Here is a 21,869-nt window from a genome sequence, read left to right as displayed (position 1 = left end):
CACATTCCTCACGACCACCACCCTCCAAATCCACTCCCCTCAGCTCTCCTGGCCAAGAGTCAGACACAGGGTCAGTCCTGCCCAGTCTGTCTATCAGCCCCAGTGTGGCACCACCCCGCAAGCGGTGGAGGAAGGACACCGGCAGGGGAGTTGAGTCCCCCCCCTGTCCACCCCCCCCAGTAGCACTGCGACCCATCCCTGTGACCCCCCCCTCCTTGGGGCCTGTGGTTCCTTCAGGTGCAGGGGAGACGCTGAGCGACCTGGCAGTAGTGTGCAGCGCCGTGCTCGAATCCACCTTTGGCGCTGTCCCACCCCCTGTGTTGGAGTCGTCCGTCCCTGCACCCACAACACCTCCCCTTGCCCCTCCTGTCCCTGCGGTGCCTGGTCCTTCCCCCCAACATGATGCCCCCCCCCTGTGGAAGACAAAGGAGTCTGACTGTGCAGGCAAGCTAGGGGACACACGTACCACTGTGTCCCCCATACGGATTGGAGTCATGGACTGCCCTATGGGCCTTGTATATATTGACATTTATGTTGCCTTTTACTTATATCCTGCTGAATAAAGCAATTTGTTTTGTCCTTTGAACACTACTGTTTATCTGGTGTTGCTGTTGGTGGACCAGCTCCATGATTTTGGGTGGTGATAATGTGTTGGGTGTGTGGGAAATGTAGTCTTGTGCTGGTCATAGGGTGGACCCTGGTATCTGTGTGCCATCACAAGCTGTTGGCTAAATTACTTTGTTCATGTAAGCAGTTACTGCATGGTGACATCGTCCCAAGGTGTGTTCCTTCCTCTGTGTAACCTGACATCTTCCCTGCAGGGTGTTTCCACTATGTGGTGCTGAGCTGTGTCTACATCAGGTGGGGGTGTGACGGACTCCTTCAACTTTGCACATGCATGCTGTGCGATGTCTCCACCTGCATCATTTGTGGCATCCTTGGTGGTCACTGTACTTGTGTATGTAGACTGTTGAGAAGACTTCATGTGGACATGTTCTCTTTTAGGCGCTATGCATGTGTGTACTCCCAGCCTTGCACACATGTGGTACATGTACTGCAGGGTCTTTGTGCACCTGTCTGACATTTGTGGGCATTGTATCTGTGGGTACTCCACCCTTTGCGTTCCATGGGCACTGCTGGGAGGACTCTGCACCCACCCCTCCTGTGTCTGGGCACTGCTGGGAGTGATAGGCCCCCACCCCTCCTGTGTCTGGGCACTGCTGGGAGTGATAGGCCCCCACCCCTCCTGTGTCTGGGCACTGCTTGGAGGACTCTGCACCCACCCCTCCTGTGTCTGGGCACTGCTGGGAGGACTCTACACCCACCCCTCCTGTGTCTGGGCACTGCTGGGAGGACTCTGCACCCACCCCTCCTGTGTCTGGGCACTGCTGGGAGTGATAGGCCCCCACCCCTCCTGTGTCTGGGCATTGCTGGGAGGACTCTGCACCCACCCCTCCTGTGTCTGGGCACTGCTGGGAGGACTCTGCACCCACCCCTCCTGTGTCTGGGCACTGCTGGGAGGACTCTACACCCACCCCTCCTGTGTCTGGGCACTGCTGGGAGTGATAGGCCTCCACCCCTCCTGTGTCTGGGCACTGCTGGGAGGACTCTGCACCCACCCCTCCTGTGTCTGGGCAATGCTGGGAGGACTCTGCACCCACCCCTCCTGTGTCTGGGCACTGCTGGGAGGACTCTACACCCACCCCTCCTGTGTCTGGGCACTGCTGGGAGGACTCTGCACCCACCCCTCCTGTGTCTGGGCACTGCTGGGAGGACTCTGCACCCACCCCTCCTCAGCTGGCCATGTACGCTCCATACATACACTGTTGGGGTGGGGGTCCGCTCCATACATACGCGGGTGTGGGTACGGTCCATTCATACACGGGTGGGGGTACGGTCCATACATACACTGTTGGGGTGGGGGTACGCTCCATACATACGCGGGTGTGGGTACGGTCCATTCATACACGGGTGGGGGTACGGTCCGTACATACACTGTTGGGGTGGGGGTACGCTCCATACATACGCGGGTGTGGGTACGGTCCATTCATACACGGGTGGGGGTACGGTCCGTACATACAATGTTGGGGTGGGGGTACGCTCCACACATACGCGGGTGTGGGTACGGTCCATTCATACACGGGTGTGGGTACGGTCCATTCATACACGGGTGGGGGTACGGTCCGTACATACACTGTTGGGGTGGGGGTACGCTCCATACATACGCGGGTGTGGGTACGGTCCATTCATACACGGGTGGGGGTACGGTCCGTACATACACTGTTGGGGTGGGGGTACGCTCCATACATATGCGGGTGTGGGTGCGGTCCATTCATACACGGGTGGGGGTACGGTCCGTACATACACTGTTGGGGTGGGGGTACGCTCCATACATACGCGGGTGTGGGTACGGTCCATTCATACACGGGTGTGGGTACGGTCCATTCATACACGGGTGGGGGTACGGTCCGTACATACACTGTTGGGGTGGGGGTACGCTCCATACATACGCGGGTGTGGGTACGGTCCATTCATACACGGGTGTGGGTACGGTCCATTCATACACGGGTGGGGGTACGGTCCGTACATACACTGTTGGGGTGGGGGTACGCTCCATACATACGCGGGTGTGGGTACAGTCCATTCATACACGGGTGGGGGTACGGTCCGTACATACACTGTTGGGGTGGGGGTACGCTCCATACATACGCGGGTGTGGCTACGGTCCATTCATACACGGGTGGGGGTACGGTCCGTACCTACACTGTTGGGGTGGGGGTACGCTCCATACATACGCGGGTGGGGGTACGGTCCGTACGTACCCGTGCCCACGCTGTGGAGTGCTTGTGCGGGCCGTACCCAGGCCTTTGGCACATGGGTACGGGCCGTACCGCCATTGTTGGGGTGACGTGGGTGTGGGCGTGGTACGACTTGTACCCGCGCTCTTAAGGCGTGGGTACGGTACGTACCTGTATTGCTGTGTTGCCGGTTCGCGTCGTCGCCCACTTCCGTTGTGGCGGACGCTGGCGTTGCTGGACACGCCCCCACCCCCTCAAAGTGACCAGGGCCTGGAGGTCAGGTGTGTCCAGGGCATGTGTGCTGTGTGACTTGGGTGGGGGTTTTGTGTCCTGCCCCTGCCCATGCCCCCCCCCCCCTTTGCCCCTGGGTGTTGTTCTGACCTTCTACGGCGTCTGCGTCGGTACCTGTAGAGGAGGTCGACTGCTATGAGGGCCGGGATGACACGTAGGTTCGGGTCCATGTCTGTCCGTCGCGTACAGGTGCTCTTTGTGCGCGTCGTCCTGATTTCCCGGCAGTTTTTGGCTGGCGGAAAATATTCTCCGCGCGGGATGACGTCGGTGCGAATCGTACTTCCTGGTTCGTGGAACGCAGGCTGCATGCGTCCCGACGTCACGTCGGCGCTTTTCCGGATGTCATTTGTGTGTTTATTTTCCTCGGTTGGTGATTTGTACGATTCGTACGGAAATAGTGTTTCCGTGCGAATCGTACTTGCATGTTTGTAAAGTTTTGCAACCGGGTACGAGTCGGACGGAGAATACGCTCCGACCGACGGTTCGTACCCGGTTTCTCCAGGATCCTAATCGGCACCAAAGTGTCTTCTTTTTAAGTGGAATGTATATATTATATCAGAAGGGGAAGATTTTAAAATATCCAAGAATGACTGTGACTTTTGCATGATGGGTCTAGTCAATAAAACAGAGTTTGTTATTTCAGGAGAGTAGAGGGAAAGAGGCTTTCGTAATATATATGCAAATTCCTTGAAATTAAAAGGATGGATTAAGATGGGTTTTAGTTTTTGACAAATGCTTAGAGTAGGTATGGGTTCAGCTGACATAAAAATTCTAACTTGCTTGAGTGTCAGTGCAGAATGATGATTCAGAATTATCAGGACGTTAACACCACCATTTTGTGTAAATCTCTGTAATTTGGCCACAGATATACAAGTTCTTTTTGCATTCGAGTGAGTCTTAATTACAGACCTGTCGGTATGGCATACATTTTTTGTGGCTGTTTGACTGGAAGCATTGACAACACATAATTAATATAGATGAAAACATCATTTTGATAGTGTCAAGTCTGCCCCACCAAGATCGTAATAGAGGTGACCAATTATCTGAAAGCATTTCAATTTTACGCCTAGTTTCTGCCAGAGAAAAGCTTAAAGTTTGTGATATGGAGTCTGCATATAAATGCCTAGGCAATTCAGTCTAGTGGTCTTCCAAACACAACCCCCGTTTAGAAACATTTCTATGTAACAATACTTATTAAGTGACATAACTTCTGATTTTTTAATATTTAATTTGCAACCAGAAACTTTTGAATAACAATGTAGTATAAATCAAAAAAACACAGGTTTGGAGGTATCAGGGCTAGACATATAAAGCAAAATATCCTCTGCATATGCCGGAAAAAGTCTTTACATTTTTAGCCAGTAGAGCTTATAGATGTGTGTATTTTTTCTTAAAAAGGGTTCATGTGTTAGAATAAATAACAGTGGCAATAGGGAATAAACTAGTCTGGTACCTCGTTTGAAATTAAAATAGGAGGATTGTATACCATTAACAAAAACTATACTTTTCATTTCAAAACCATGCCAACGTAAAGTTCTAAGCAGAAAGTCCCAGTTCATTTGATCGAAGGATTTCTCAGCATTTCATGCAATTGCGGAAACAGGCTCATGTAATTTTGAAGCACCATCAATTATATTCCAAAATATTCTGGAGTTGGCACTGATATATCATCCTTTAATAAAGTCAGATTGTTTATGGTTTACTAAAGAAGGGATTTTGTCAATAATGTGCCTGGCTAATATTTTGGCAAATATTTTCATATCAGTATTTCTTATTGAAATAGATCTATAATATTTGCATTGGGGTTCGAGTACAATATTGTTTCTAAAAAGGACCCATGCAAGCATATCCTGGGATCAAAAATGTTGAAAAAGTAAAAGTAATATCATTGAGAAACATAATTAAAATTCAACAGGTTTATCTGTGGATGGTCCTGAAATGCCATCTTTATTTCAATGATATCAATATCCACTTCTAAAGAGGAGAAGGCAAGTGGCTGTGATGTCTTTTTCTGTACATTATTTTTTTTAAAAGAGATATAGGATAGCACGTGATGAAATATTCTCCGGTGTGTGTAGAAATATGATGATAATATTAGACAAAGCAATTAAAAATATCAGAGTCCTTGTAAAGTTTTTATCATTAGTATCCATAATGGTAGTACATTTTTAAGTTTTTGTTTTTTCATGTATAAGACATTAGCAAGCAATTTACCTGCCTTAAGTGTCAACCATCATATTTAGCATTAATTTTCAAAAGTGTGTCACATGATTCATTAGTGGATTTCTTATTAAATTCTAATTTTACTTGTGTAAGCCAGGCCAGACTGACTTTGCAATTGGAAGAATAATAGTGTTCTAGGTCTTTGATTGATTTAAGTAGATATAGCAACTCTTTAATAGCCAATTTCTTCTTAACTGTGACAAAGTCAGTCATAAAACTTTGAGCTGTGGCTTTTAAGGAATTTCAATTGAAATTAAATTTGGCATCTTCAACAGTGTTAATATCAAAAATATATTTTGTAAATTGACGGAATTTGGTAATGAAGTTGGGATCCTGTAGAAAATAAGCATTACATCTCCACTGATTGGACCATGAGGAGTCTGATGACAATTCCAAGTCCACTGCCACTGTGGCATGGTCAGAGATTAAGATCACTACTATTTTAGCTCTTATAATGTATTGAGTGATGTTTTTACTTTAAAAGTTGTCATATATTCTGGATCTAATATGATGAGCAAAAGAGTAAAACGCATGTGCCAGGAGATCTGGGTTACACAATCTCCATAAATCAATTGAACCTTGTGAAAGGATAGTTTTAAGAAAGGCATTTTGTATTTTGTTTGGTACATATTTAGTTTGTGAAAAGCGATCAATTTACGGATCCATAATCTGATTGCGGTCTCCTCCAAAGAGAGGGTAGGAATGAAAAAGTTACATAAATTTAGAAGTAATGCATTCTCAGAAAACAATATTAATACCTTTTGAACTGTAAACATTGAAAATGGAAAAACAGAATATTGGTAATTTAGAAATCAAAAAATATCCATCTACTATTATCATTATGTTATTTTTCATTACTGTCTGGATTTAAAGATTTATGAAATAAAATTATACCTCCATTTTTGTTACTGGTTATTGAGGAAAGGAAAACAGAGTCAATCCAATTATGTGGTAATAAATGAGACTCTGTTTCTGTTAGAAGACTTTCCTGATGCAAAGTACTTTGCATTTCAATTTTGACAAATTAATAATAACTCTTTGACCCCCATTACGATGGCAGTCGGATGAGCATCTGACTGCCGTAGTAGCTGGAAGGAGACCTCCCGACAGGTAGTCGGCAGCTCCACCTGGCATATTACGATCCGACTGCTGTGAAGGCGGTCGGAAACAAGCCTTTTCCAATTGTGGCTTGTGCTGCGGCCCAGAAAAGGGCAGCAGCCCAAGCCGCAATTGGAAAAGTCATGTTTTTAATCATCCATTCACCGTGTGCCAAGCAACATGTGGTGCCTGGCACACGGGGCATGGATGTTTGGGGGTGCACCATATGTGGCCCACGGGGGACAGGGTCCCTGCTTGGGACCCCTAAAGTCCAATTCCGTCTACCTTTACATGGCAGTGGACTGCCTTGTAAGGGCTGAGGAAAGTGATATCCTAATCACCATTGTTGGTGCCTCCGCAAGCACTGCCCCCATTGTAGGTATTAGGCTCCAACGGCCTCCCCGACGGGCTCTTTGAGCCTGTTGGAGGCGGCAGTCTTTCCCCCTGCCAACTCGCTCTGACTGCTGAAATTGTAATCCGGTGGTCAGATCGATTTAGTGTGTCAGGTGGACCACCACCAACAGCCTGTCAGTGGCCATCCACCGGCATCAAAATGAGGCCTTAAGTCTTTTAATGGGTTTATGAACACATTTTACATTCCAGGTAATAACATGCAAAGCCGACATAATTCAATCAGAAGTCAATGACAGACAGAATTTAACTCTTAACTAGGATTACATCTTTAATAAAGGCTGAAAGAAAGGTATAATATAGATCTAAAGAATCATATGAAGTCCTGCATGATCAGAAGGAAATGGACAAGGAAAGGGACAGAAAAAGAGATGGAAATAGGGGTAAAAAGAAAAAGAATATAGCGCAGGGTATAAAAATGCAGTAGCCATAAAAACCAACATAAAGTAAAGAACGTAGTGAAAAATACAGAGTGCTGAACAACAGAAGATGACAACCTCCAGAAAATGGGAAACCCCGGAAGGCGAGAAGTATTATCAGACAAAGAAGAAAATGTATATAGGCAGGGAGAAGTAAATAAAGCAAACACATAAACTTCATATAACAAAAATAATGACAATGATCTGCCACGAGAAAGAAAGAAATAAAACATTACCAAGAAAGAGAAACCTGAATAAGAATATTAATAGACAATGAAACAAAATGAACAAAATCATAACTGGACCAGAACATAAAACAACTCTATAGACATAGCTTCTAGGTTTTAGTGACTTCTCCTTTGTGTGAATGAATAAAGTCACATAGCTTGTCTGGGTTTTCAAATGAGATTGTGTTACATTTGTACATGACTTTAAAATAGCAAGGACGGATTTAACCATAGCGAGCATTCATAAGTCTCAGTTGAGGTGAAAGGTCCAGAAACTCCTTACTCCGAGTGGCAGTAGCCCCAGAAAAATCTTCGGAAAGGTAATCCTTATGACCATAAAAGATGCCTTTGCGGTTTTACTGCAAAAGGATCATCATGAGTTTGGTATGTTGTAGAAAAAAAACAATAATAGCTCTATAGTTAAATGACATTGAGACTTTAGCTCCAAGTCGATGACCTCTTGGGATGTTAACTAAAGGTGATTTTGACAGCCCAGGAATTTAGGAAGATTGGTTTGTAGAAAGGAAATAATGTCAGAACCTTTGGCTTCCTCCGGAATACCTTAAATCCGTAGATTGTTTCACCTGTTGCGTTTTTGCAACTCCTCACTTTGCTTTTTGAGAAGAGTGATTTCCTTCACATGGACTCAACCTTTGCCGTCACATCCTAGACATCACGGATCCATTATTCAATTTCTGAGAGTCGTGAATCCAGAGTAGACCATTTTCTTTCAATTCTTTGAAGAGTAGTGTTGGTTTCAATGATAAAGAGCTTCATGTTTTTAACTCGTCCATGAGGTCTTCAAGAGTTACTAAATAGGATGATTTTGTGGATGACTTACAATCTTTTTTGAGTGTTTCTAAAAACCCCCTCACTGGTTCCTTATAAATTGTTGTAGACAAGCGATTGTTTGCTGTTGGTTTGGGGATTGAAGATGGGCGATTGTCCCCTTTAGATCGTATGAATTCAGACATGATGTTCTCCTCCTCAGGTGAAGTTTGTTGTAGAGGTACGAAGTGAGAGCCAATAATGAGCTTATTGGATCCACAAGTAGATTGTGTTTATCACATAAATTAGAATTAACAATAGCACATAGCAGTTAAATGAGAATTATCCTGGCAACATGAGCATATTGCCTGTGAAGTAATAATGCAATCCAAGATAAACCGGCAACATGTGCTATATATTGGGCTATGTTATTAGCCCGAAATAATAATTCTAGGTTGCATCCACGTTGTAATAAAGATGAGGAGAACCCGTGGCTTAACATTCTGAGAGATTTTTTTGTGTGGATTTATAAGCCTTTGATTTTGGCGTGTCATTGTGGTAGAAAAACAAAATAACTGCTGGGACATGCCAGCAAGAGGAGAGGCAAAAAAGTCAAATGTGATGAGAAATAGACCCCAGAATGGTCTGTTAGTACTACTGTGGTGCCCCCCAATGCTTCTGATGTCCAGCCTGCCCAAATTCCTTCAGCAAACAGGGTTTTCCCTATAGCTCTCCTTCTGGGGGGGAGCACCAGACTCAGGGGTCCATCAAGTGGCACCACTAGCCATGCTCCCAATCTCCCAAAATCCTCCATAAAGTTTCCTAAACCGCTGCCATTTACTACTAATTATTCCCTAGCATTACTTTGCTTATTACAAAATGCAATTTGTAAATCAGGCTCTGTATTCTCAAAAACAAGCTTGCTCCCTTTCGTTCAACGCAAAAGTAACTTCCACGAACATCAATCTACATTCCCTGAGCCCCAGAGGCTCATGATGCCCCAGAGGCAGATCAATCTGCAAAAATCACCTGCAATCCCTGAACCCCAGAGACAGAAATGAAGGTTCAAGAGTTCTACATTAATTTCAATGATATTCTTTCAAAGGTGGCAGATCTGAGCAATGGGAAGAAGCACCTTCAGGAATGTCAAAATTGCACAATTGTGTTTCTTGTGCTTCCCAAAGCTAAACTGTGGAAGCTGGAGCATACCCAAAGAAGACATTTTCACAGTTTGGGAGGCTGGGATTCCAAGGTTCTTGCAGAAAGGAGGGTAATGAGACTGCCTACTAGACGCTTCCATAGAGAGACCAAAAGAGGAATGGTCCTTGCAGGTCAAAACTGAGAAATTTTAACAAGAATGTTTTAGTTCTTCAAGCTGCAATGAGAATGAAATGTATGATTTTTCCACCAGAAGAGGAGTTTAATGTTTCCACATGACATCAGGGTATTGGATTTGAAAAGAAGGAAGATGCTTTAAATCATATCTAACATCTAAAAATGGAGGTTGAAACTTAGTCCTGACACCTGCAAACTGAAGGATGATGCAGGCTAGCACATCCCATTTGTCAATTGACACTGAAACGGCCCAAGTGTTGTTGGAGAAGATATAGAAGATATAGCTCCTGATCGAGCAGCAGATGAGAACTGTTGTCTTGCTGTCGGCCTCTCCTTTGCCTTGCCCAGATGCAATCTCTGAGATTCAGACCCATCATGTGTACCAAGATGTCCAGAACACTCAACATGTTTTGATGTTGTTGTTGTTTGGATAGGGGCCACTGGACCTGGGGCGTCGAGACTGCTCCTTGGGTGGGATCACTGATTGCAGCAGCACCCGTGAGGTGTGATGACACCTTTTTTATTATTATTTTTTGGGCGTCTTATATAACGCGAGCTCGCCCTGAAAGTATCAGAGCACTGTACATTAGCACCAGTTCGGTTACAGATGGACACATTCATTTTATAGGCACGGGGAGAGTAAATGATTTGCCCAGAATCACAGGATGTTGTTGAGCGTCCCTGCCGAGACTCGAACCCGGCTCCCCAGCTTTGAGGTCGACCGCCCTAGCCATTAGGCCACATCCTCTCCCCTTCACACTATTTTATGCTTTGCACAATATTTGCATTACTCTGCACTGTATGTACAGATATATAAAACATGAATTTCACGTTAAAGTTGACCATAATTAATGTAGGCCTCAGTTTAAATGACTTGTTTTTCTTCCTGCTTTCTCTTGTTTCAGGAGCCTAGCTACACATGTATTTCCTGATACAAATTGTATCATTATTGTTTTAGTTTCTGTGTTAATGCGTATCTGTATATGATCCATGGAGAGCTGAATAATGAACTATGGCATGTGCACATATAACACGCTGACAGCGATGTATCATCCTGCTATGAGATATCTCTTGAACGCCATGCAGCAGAGACTTTCATTGTGTTATGGCTGAAAGTAAGGCAGAACCTGGCTTATCAAAGCGTGTTCGATCCTGATTGGTTTTCTTTATGGGAACTGTGGGGAATCAATGTTCACTGAAGATCAGTATTTTAATTGTGCATTGCATAGTTAGTCAGATTCAGGTGCCCTTTCCACTCTCCTCAGAGAAGATTCTCACTCTCTCCTTGTTCCTGGTCAAAGAGTTAGACTCCTGAGCAAATCCGTTCTCACTTATTTGATTGAATGTTCCTTTGATTCTGCCTTTTAGAGGCTTCCTGCCTGACTTTTCTCACAAATATTATACATTTGCTATTTTGGATTAATTTGAATTGTACAAACTGACTGCTTTGACTATTGATTTTTGACATTAAATCAAGGATTTTAACTCAGCACTTATCACTCCGCAAACACCCGCACTCACTATTACAGCTTACTATCAAAAGATCTCCACCAAAGAGCCCTCTCACAGGGCCCATGGGGTATTGCACCGCTGACCCCATGAGGAGCAAAGCCCGATGATGAAGCATGACACCCTCACGGGTGTTTGAGGGCACCAATTCCTGTGAAGGATATACCCATCAGACAGTCCCAATAGTCCCAGAAACCTGCAAGGATACACTATAGGAACAGTGACCCTCTAGGATTGCTTAACTGACTCTTGGGAGCAAGGGCACTGGACCTTTTATCAGGCTCCCCACCCCCCTTCTTCTCTTGATATTGATATATTACCCTGATATTAGACATATTGTACAGGAGGATCACTGTCCCCTATAATGGGACAGTACTTTTAGGCAAAGTGTGCAATTAGGTGGGTGATATAAACAAAGCCTAATGCATCCACCGGTAAAGTCTAGGAAGCTTAGCATGTACCAAACTAACATTGTTCTTAAATAGGCTGCAATATTGGACATCCCTGAAAAACAAGCACATTAAATAATGGTTTTATCCAGGATGCCCTATGTAGTAGAGCAGCATTGTATGCACATCTCCCATCCACCAAGCTAATTTATGATGTGAGAATTAAATTTGATTTACAGGGAAGATAATAGCAAGGAGCATTTGGTAATCTAAACTACATATGATATATAAACCAAAATAAAACAAGCATTAGCAAAGCCAATAGGTCTGGGTTTAATGAGCAGAACAAGGACATCAAAGGCAGCGCGAGCAGACAGATAGGGCTGTCGCTGCAAATAGTTTTACCTGCAGTTCAATACATGCACTCTGGAGGTGGAAGGATACAATCATCAGCCATTAGCATAAAGTGAGAGCCAAAAAGTGATTGACAAAGTTTCAAGCCAATAGCTGAAAGTGGCTGGTCGAAGAAACCCAATGATTGAAAGGGACAGACTCAAATCTCACTCTAACAATAGCACTGTTTAACAGCTGCACTGACAAAACCAGACCTAAAAATAATTAAGTTTCCACAAATTGAAGAGATGTTTAGCCTAGTGCCAGGTAGGTAATAGCAACTTCTCAAATATTCTATCCCACTTAATAGACAATTCAACTCATAAAGTGACAAATTAGGGAATATGTGTATTCACTACAGGCTCTCTTGAATCACGGTGACTGTGCTCCTACATTCTGTGGGCAAATAAATCTTCTCCCCCATGCAAACAGAGAAGGCTGCAAGGAAACTAGGGGGAAATTACAGAGAGTGAAATAGATGCTAGACATTGGCATTAGGTATGGGCAAAGCTCCTCGTCTGTGGCATGTTTTTCCTTTATTGCACAATTAATGTTCTTTCTGCTTCTCTAAGCTCTATTAGTTACCGTTCAATTTCACACAGTCAAACTATTACAGAATATTAAAAGTTAATTACTATCAATAACAGATGAAGGCACCATGACAAGATTCAGTAGACACATATGATGTGTGAATACCAATGTCTCCCAATGTCTCTCTGCTGCGGTTTGAGGAAATAATCTCAGTATTAGCTGGAATTCCAGATACACTAAAAAACTTTGCATCATAATATTTTACAAATCACCTACTTTATTAAAGAGGTTGCCCACCAGGCTCTAAGCTTAACAGGTCACTTCTTTCTGCACCTCTGAAAGTGATTATAACTTCCTGGCAATAGACCTTGAATTTATGGCACCTTATTTTTATAAATTTTTGTATATGCAGAACAATGAATGTTTTGTGTTAGGTGCATCTCATAAACTCAAATCATTTCAAATAATGCTTTATTGGCATGACCCTGGTTTTACAAGCATGGCCAAAGCCTTGCAGATTCATAGTCATTGCAGCTTTGCATGCAGGCATATTGGTGTCTGATGGTGACACAGGCTGGCAGTGTTCTGCTGCCTTTTCGGCCATTTTTGCTGCATCTCTGAGGAGGAAACAGATCTCCTTTTCCTCCTTCACTTTCATGATAATTGCTCGAGAATTTGTCGCAATACTGCTTCTTGTGCCTTCATATTTTGGGCAGTGAATCAGTGAGCGGTGTGTGGGATATATTGCAAAATACGTATATGTGTGTGTGTGTCTGTCTGTGAGTGTGTGTGTGCGTCCATTTTTTGAGTTACCAAAAGCATCATTGTTCAAAGAGCATAGTTGAATAATATCACAAGAAAAAGGGTAAGAAACTAGAGGGAGGTTTATTGACCTGTATTAACCTTACTCTAGAAACGCATCACAATAGCCTGGGTGGCTCTGGCCGGTCCTGTGTATCAGTGTTTCTTTTATGGTTCCGGGAAGTGGTCACCATGCCCCATAACTTAAATGAGGACTGACCCTGAGTGGCTTTATTTATTTATTTTATTTAAAGAGTTTTATATAGCGCTGGCTAGACCCGGAGGTATCAGAGTGCTTTACAGAGTATCAGAACGACCATGTTACAAAATTACATATAAAAAAAAAGAAACAGACATATGTGTTAAGGATCTGGGCATACAGCGTGGGTGGCAATGAGAAGACTCATAAAGAGGCAACAAGAGGAGTAAGAGTAAAGGAATAGGTTTAAGCGAAGGCATAGAACAGCCCGAGGGCAGGAGAAGCAAGAGCGGAAGCGCAAAAAGGAAGGGGGTTGGGAAGAGGGTAAAGACAAGGAGGAGAGAGGGATACCAATCAGAAAAGGCATCCAAAATGTCAATGTCAACAGAGCAACCGTGAGTAACATGAAACATAAATAAACCTTTTTTCACAGAAAATATACCGTAAATGACATCTCATAAGATGCCGAGAGGGAAAGGGGTCAGGAATAGGAGTAAAAGAATAGGTGGGGAAGAAGGGGATCTAACGGGGGAGTGAGTAAAGGCAGTTGGGTGAAAAGAGAAAACGATTCAGACACTCAAAGGCGGGGGGAAAAAACGATAGAGGATCATCAGGGGGAGACAGGAGGAAAGGGAGAAGGGACTACAGTCCTACATGATTACACGAAGGGAAGGGCCAGTGGTTGAAAACAAGATGGTGGGTCAGGGTCCTGTGAATCGACGGTGGCCATAAACAAAATGGCGGGCAGAGCTAAATTCAAAGGGTTAAACAGTTTGTGTATGCGAAGCCAGGAGAAGGATACATGAGCAAGGAAAGTCAAAGTCACAAAAGGGGGGGGGACACAGTTTCAAAAACAGAAGCGGGTGAATGGTAAAAGAGGCGTGGGTAGGAGACGGCCATGGGAGAAACCCGGGCCAGACTCCTCTATAGCCGAACTAAGCGGCTCCACTGGGCATCGGTCAGGTCATCTCCATGTCCGCTGTTTGGAAAGGGGGAAAAAAATCGGTGAAAAGGGGTTTTTTTCGGCCAGGACGGCATTCACTGACCGGGAGCTCGCGGCTGGAGCTCCTCACAGGGCGGCCATCTTGGGTCTTTATATGAGCACCAACTCTGAGTAGCTTCATATTTTTATCTCAGCTCATACAAATACTTTCCAGTCAGCCTACGGTCAGTGACCATTCCATGTTCTAGCAGGTTGACTTAGTGGCCCTACTTTGGGAGCAGAAGTGCATTAATGCCTTTAAGGATAGCATCTTAGGTAGCTTTCCTAATCTGCCCCTACATTTTTCCTAAAGATGGTGGTGCTTTCATAAACTGCATACATCCCGTCCCATTCTAAGATGGCACCCCATAATTTGGACAAGCACTTCCAGGTCGAAATTGAGAGTGCGGGAAAGAGAGGCTGCTCAACAGCTGCAGCCCTGCCAAGTGCCACGCATCAGGTGTTAGACCATGGGTACTCATAAACATTTTGCCAGTGGCCAAAACGTTTTGTCTGTGATGTGACCGAGGGGTGCATTGATGCCAGCAGGGTGGCGGTCAGGAGCGTGAGGATTCGGGGGGGGGGGGTGCCGATAAGGTGGGTGTAGGGAAAGCGAAGCATATACATGTAGTGGCTGGATTGCACAATTTGAAACTAGAAAAACTGGGATTAATCCAGGCCCCCACTTTACCAAATTGTGTGATCCTGGAATTTTTTTTTATTTCAGTTTCCCTCCTTTTTCTTCATAATCACATATAAAAGGACGTCAAAATACATGACTTCAGGATATGTACTGTACAAACCCTTCTCCTGGGTTTAATTTAATTAACTATAATGTTGTTCATGTACAATAGGAACCCAGCCCAAAGAGTGCACTTAACAACTGACTTGCATCCTAGTTCTCTATTGACATTGTTGTCAGGATGGGGATTAAGAATGAATGTTTGTAAACCATTACCCATTGAGCAAGGTCCACAAGACAGCTCTCTCATACTTGGTCCGAAAGTAATCTACTTTATTACCCCTGGGGGTTTTCTGGTATTGCAAGGGAAAACGCTGCCCCTAGGGCTAAATTCAGCAGGGTTGTCCCTATAAGGAATACCAAGAAACCTTATACCGGAACTAGAGAGGGAGGCTGCCGACATTTATACCCTGTCTTGAGAGAACAGCACTTGGGCCAAAAAGAGAGTCAGTCTACTGCTACAGTTAGTAGCATTATTAGAACATGCAGCCCAAATCCCATGGGAGGCAGCAACACCATCCCTGAATCAAACAACTCCTCAAGCACAGAGGTGGCACTCCGACAGATCATGCAAAAGCAAAAGAGTAGCATGGAGGGTATTGCTTTAACGGTAACCACAGGAACCCAGGCTAATCCTATTTCTTGGCATGTGGCAGGCTGGGCAGCAAAACTTGATCGCCCTGAGTGGTGTGGGTTTATTGAGCAGTTTGATTTTTCCCTCTTCCAATAGACCTGGTCCCTGCAACCCCTTTACCACACGTTATGTCAATTTTCGAAAGGCAGTTTTACCACCTTCGGGGAAGGGAAGACCCTCAGGGGGTCTTACAACCTGGGTGAGGACTACAGTAGAGGGAGTGTTAAGAGAAGTTAAGGTGGGCTCCCCAGACTTATTGTGTGTTTGTCTTTCAACTCTTCTTGGTGAAACTCTTTATTTCTATAATGTGTATTGTAGGTCTGCTGCAAATAACAACAACCCCATTGTTCTGGAGCACTTAAATGCTCCTTTAGCCTCATTGCCTGCTAGCGCAAGAGAAATTGTAGGGGGTGACTTTAATTGTCAATCTGAGCCCCTAAGCATAGGGTCCCCATGCCCTTTGACAGATGAGGATGAACTATGGTCTATTCCAGTTTTGGAGATTGAGCCAGGAAATGGACAGCCACTGCAATACAAATCAACACATTGGTCTTAAACCAGGGGCTGCGAGCCTGTAATGCCAGATCCAATTCTGACAGGGCAGTGTCGTCGAATATCTTTAATCATATCACATCAACAAGCTTAATAGATTATTTCTTGCTGGATCTCAAATGATGGCCCTATTTGGAGGATATGATGGTGTTACCCCGGCAGGACAGCGACCACAATGCTCTGTTTCTTAAGTTAAGATTAAATGTTAAGGGTCCAGTGCATATTTCTAGAGAGCCACTGCACAGAACTGGGAGTTTCCAGTAATAAGCACAGGGTCAAATGGAGTAGTGTGGAGAACTCACACAAGACCCTGGGCCAGATCTATAGAGTGGTGGATGGTGGGATAGAAGGAGTGGTGTTGCTTACTCAAATGGAATACTGCTCATCATTGGGGAAAATTGCTGAAATCCATCAAGGGACATTAGAAAAACTAAAAAGTCTGGGCCATATGTACAATGAAGTGGCGAAAAGAGGCATTAGTCTTCCTGGCTTAACGCCTCTCTCCGCCACTTCTGTAACGCAAGGCTGCACCATATTTACAAGAATGTGGTGCAGCCTTGCGTTTCCCCCTGCGATGGCGCTAAGTTTAGCATCTTAGCGCCAATGCAGGCACACTTGCACCACAGTGCAAGGGTGTATGCGTGCAGGGGAGGATTGTTTATGTGTAGGAAGGTGCCCCTGCCTGCACATAAACAATCCTAGAATGCCATTCTGTCACTTTCATGTGTGCTGCATAAAGCAGCACACATGAAAGTGACAAAATGGCATTTTTTAAAAAGATTGTTTATGTGTCCCTTCCTGTACATAGTAATAATCAAAGGGAATGGATCACTTGTAGCTGGCACCAGGGTTCGGATAGTTGTTTCCGATATTGGTAAAAAACCCTCATTCACGTAAGATAGTTCGTGGGCGGTATATCTTGGTTCTCCGCCTTGATATTTAGATACGTGACAGCATCATCATAGGGTTTTTCCCATGCTTCCTCCAACCCGGAGGGAACCACTGGCCGTTCCAGTAGTGATCAGGGAAAAAAAGGGGAATACAAAAAAGGTGAGGAGTGCTCAGGTGTTGTGATTGGTTAAAAAGTTCCTCTAGCTACCTATATTCAATTTTATTCCATTAGGTGCAGGGAAAAAAGATAAAAAACAGCTAGTTGCAGAAAGGACATGTGATGTATCCGCTGCAGTTTTAGTCTGAGTGGTCGGTCGACATGTTTCAGCCCCTAAAGTGCCCAGAAGGGTCGGGGGGCTTTCTTCAGGACCTCAGGTGAAGTGGGATTGGATAGTATCCAATATCAGGTGGAAGTTCCAATGTTAATTACATGGACTTCTGAAGGGTTAATAACCTTGGGGGTTCCGATTCAGAACTCCGTGGGGCGAAACAGGCAGCGATATTACGCGGCTCCGGTGCAGTCACGACTTGTGCTGGCACTGATTTCCTGTACATAAACAAACCATGGCAATTTGCTTTTTCCATGTGTGCTGCACAAGGCAGCACACATGGAAAAAGCAAAAACGAGGAGAAAGAATGCATTTCTCCTAGTTCCGCCAGCTTAAGACCAGGATTTACCTGGTCTTAATTTTGGCGCTGCCTCCTATGTACGCCACCCTTGTACATAGGGGCAGTGTCAAGATGAATGGGTGTTGCAGATGAACACCCAACGCAACACCCACTGCCCACCCCTTTCATGGTAGCATAGCGTGAAAGGAACCTTATTTACAAGGCAGCGTAAGCCACGTTAAGTGGCTTAACGCTGCCTTGTAAATAAGGCGTAGCCCCTATCGTCACCACAACATCGGTAATGGTGACGTTGTATGGAGATAGCGGCTTGTCCATATGTCCCTTTGTTTTATCAATCAATTCATTTGTAGAGCTCACTACTCACCCGAGGTCACAAGGCGCTGGGGGGGGGGGGGAGGGTGCGGGGGTGTTGCTACTGCTCGAACAGCCATGTCTTGAGGAGTCTCCTGAAGGCCAGCAGGTCCTGGGTCTGTCTCAGGCGAATGGGGAGGGTGTTCCAAGTTTTTGCTGCAAGGTGGGAGAATGATCTGCCACTGGCAGTCGCTCGTCGGATGCGGGGGACGGTGGCGAGGGCGAGGTTAGCGGAACGAAGCTGGCAGGACGGGGTGTAGAAGGTGAGTCGTTCGTTGAGGTACGCTGGTCCGGTGTTGTGGAGTGCTTTGTGAGCATGGGGTGAGGAGTTTGAAGGTGATTCTCTTGTTGACGGGGAGCCAGTGCAGGTCTTTCAGGTGGGCTGTGATGTGGCTGTGGCGGGGGATGTCAAGGATGAAGCGTGCAGAGGCGTTCTGTATGCGTTGTAGTCGTTTCTGGAGTTTGGCTGAGGTTCCTGCGTAGAGAGCGTTGCCGTAGTCCAGCCTGCTGCTGACGAGGGTCTGGGTGACCGTCCTTCTGGTTCCGGTGGGGATCCATCTGTAGATCTTGCGTAGCATGCGGAGGGTGTTGAAGCAGGAGGAGGAGACGGCGTTTACTTGCTGGGTCATTGACAACGCTGAGTCCAGGATGACGCCAGGTTGCGTGCGTGGTCAGTGGGCGTCGGTGCAGCTCCCAGTGCGGCTGGCCACCATGAGTTGTCCCAGGCGGAGGGGGTGGATCCGATGATGAGGACATCCGTCTTGTCCGAGTTCAGTTTCAGGCGGCTGTTCATCATCCATTCGGCGATGGCCTTCATTCCTTCGTGGAGGTTGGATTTGGCGGTGGTGGGGGCCTTGGTGAGGGAGAGGATCAGCTGGGTGTCGTCAGCGTATGAGATGATGTTGAGGTCGTGCGATCGGACGATGTTGGCGAGCGTTGCCATGTAGACGTTGAAGAGTGTCGGGCTGAGGGACGATCCTTGGAGTATGCCGCAGATGATCTTGGTGTCTTTAGAACGGAAAGGGGGGAGGTGGACACTCTGGGTTCTGCCAGTGTGGAAGGAGGTGGTCCAGTCCAGGGCTTTGTCGCGGATCCCTGCGTTGTGGAGGCGGGTGCGGAGGGTGTCGTGGCAGACGGTGTCGAAGGCGGCCAAAAGGTCCAGGAGGATGAGGGCCGCAACTTGAGATATTGAGATCAGGCAAGCGGTAAAGTGAAAGTGACCTCTGTCCTGGTAAAACAAACAGTGTAGAGTGTCAAAATATAATCTAGTTCTAGCCATAAGCAACCAAGATGGGACCCTAATTCAGGCTGCATGGGGTGTCCATTAACCGGCTCTCAATGTAGCCAGAAAAGAGTGGGAATGGGAAAGGTGGGAGAACCTCTTGTCCGCTCTCAAGTGAAAATATCAACATGCCTTTTGGAATTTGATGTCCTTTGGTTCCAGGGAGGGGCACTGTACTATAGCAACTAATATTGGAGCGAGCGACTGGGTAGCACATTTCTCTAACTTGTATGCACAGCCGGGTGAAACTGTTGTCTACCCAGGTAAATCAATGAGCACAAGGCTTGTAAGACATACATTTGGAAGGGCCCTATGAGCTCCCTATCAACTACAGACTTATTAGTCTGCTCAATAGCTCTCCAAAGTTATTTTCCAGCATTTTACTCAACAGAAAACAGGATTGGATGGCAGATAATAACATCCTGTCCCTGTTGCAGGCAGGATTTAGGAAGGCCACGAGTACGGTTGGCAAGGTATTCCAACTCCTGATGTTAATCAGGAAAACTGTTACCCTGGGGTGAGGTCGCCTGAACATTGTATTCATGGGCCTCCACTCCACCTTTGATTTAGTCCCTAGGCCAATATTATGGCAGGAGCTGCGGGTGCCAAATTATCTACAAGATATTATAGAGAGGCTGCACAACAATAACTATGTACGATGGAGGGAACAAGGGAAAACATGGCGGCCGGCGAGTAGCAGGTCGCGGGTGCACTCCCGGGACGTCCGTGAAAAACTTTCACTTATGACATGGATTACGAACTAAACTTTGACTGATGTCTCTCTTTCCTGCAGTATAAGTTTTTTACCTTGCTTGTGCCCGGACTGAGGCTTCCGAAGCTCCTTGACGTGAGAGGCGGCGCCCCCTGCATTAACATGGCGCCGGAGCGGGTGTGGCGTAGAGCGGCCCTGGAGCTCCGTAAGGGGGGAGGAGCCGCGGCGAAAATCTCCTTCCGGGGGATCGGCGGCGAAGGCTTGTGCGACGCAGAGGACAGCGGCATCAGTAAAGGGGGAAATGCCTCTTTGGCTAAGGTGGGCCCCACAAATGATTACTCCTCCAGTAAGGTTCCCGGCGGAGTGAAAGCCCCTGTGCTTCAGCGCAAGCTCACTAGAGGCATCCATAAGGCTACCGGTGGAAGGAGGAAAGTGGCTCTCGAGGGAGACAGATACACCCTACGAAGTTCAATAAAAACGGAGGGTAAGGAGGAGGGCTGTGTGGCAGGCGGAACCCAGCAAGATAGGGGGGCATCCTGTACACAGGATAGGGAGAAAAAGTGCGAGATAGGTGAAAAGGGGGAGAGAGCGAAGGAGACGGGGGAGGCTGAGAAGGTGGAAATAAAAAAATTTAAAAAAGGAGAAAAGGAGGGGGTTTGTGAAACCACTCTCTCTACTGTCAAGAAAACGATTTCCCTCCCCCCCAGGTCAGAACATAGGAGAGCATCACAAGAGTCCCTCCAAAACAAAAAATCATAAAGTCGCAAGGTTAAAATAACTCCCTCGCTTAGAACCTATTTTAGTGTCCTTCCAAAAATTCTAATTTTGAGTGAAAACTCGATGGCGGGTGCAAAGAAAAACCTGGTGAAACAAGTTGAGAGTCTTTCAAACTTCTCAGAGCAGCCCGGTTTAGAGCGGCAAAACCACGAAGTAGATGGGATGCAAGGAAACGTTGAAAATGTTTTGAATAGCACATCTACTATTCCTGAACAGGGCTTGATTACCCCGGGAAAGGGTAAAGAGGATCTATCAGTGGGCGCACTGTTGGCTGCACTATCGGATGAAATTAGAACCAGATTTGAAATCTCTGAATCTAATCAGCTAGAGATCAAAAAAGCTTGCGAAGTGATGGAGAAGAAGATCAACGATCTCAGCTGCAGAACAACAACCCTAGAGAAGGAGGTCAAAGACCTTAGAGAATTAGTGCAGGTAAACGTCACGGAGATCTTCAAATTAAAATCTGCCGAAAAAGTGAATATGGACAGAGTGGAAAGGTTGGAAAATTTCCAGAGACTGAATAACTTAAAGATTTTGAAAGTGCCTGAAGGTAGAGAAGGGGACAATATTAAATCATATGTTGTAAAATTCATTAAGAACAAACTCCAGTTGGAAGAGTCGGAGGAGGAGATAGCAAGAGACCTTCAACGAGTCCATAGGGATCCCTTCAGACTCAATCCAAATAGGGCAAAGCCCAGAAAAATCCTACTAAACTTTCTAACCTATACACTAAAAGAGAAAATCCTCTCCAAAGCCTTGGCAGTGAAAACAATGGAGGTGGATGGAGTTAGGTGTGAGATAAGATCAGATGTCTCTGCCACCACATCAAATAGACAATGGGAGATGGGACAAAGGATAGATAGTTTGAAACGCCTGGGTGCGTCAGTGCAGCTAAGATTCCCTGCCTACCTAAAGGTTATGCTT

This window comes from Triturus cristatus, chromosome 10 (genome assembly GCF_964204655.1).
Source record: "Triturus cristatus chromosome 10, aTriCri1.1, whole genome shotgun sequence".
NCBI lineage: Eukaryota > Metazoa > Chordata > Amphibia > Caudata > Salamandridae > Triturus > Triturus cristatus.
The sequence above is the reverse complement of the archived record's forward strand: the minus strand, read 5'-3'. Positions refer to the sequence as shown.